Genomic DNA, 290 nt, shown 5'->3' on the forward strand with positions numbered 1-290 from the left:
GGTCCAATGTTGCCCTTTGCTTTTCTTCCGGCTCCTCACATATCTAAAAAAGGACTTTTTATTGTCCTTGATGCTCGAAGCTAGTTGGAGTTCAATTGCAGCCTTGACTTTCTTGGTTCGCTCCCTACAGGTCCAGACCAGTGCAGTATATTCCTCCTTGGAGGTAGATCCAGTCCTCCATCCTTTGTAGCTCTGTCTTTTTATAGATTCATAGATTCATAGATGTTAGGGTCGGAAGGGACCTCAATAGATCATCGAGTCCGACCCCCTGCATAGGCAGGAAAGAGTGC

Source organism: Alligator sinensis, unplaced genomic scaffold (genome assembly GCF_000455745.1).
Source record: "Alligator sinensis unplaced genomic scaffold, ASM45574v1 scaffold410_1, whole genome shotgun sequence".
NCBI classification, from domain to species: Eukaryota; Metazoa; Chordata; order Crocodylia; family Alligatoridae; genus Alligator; species Alligator sinensis.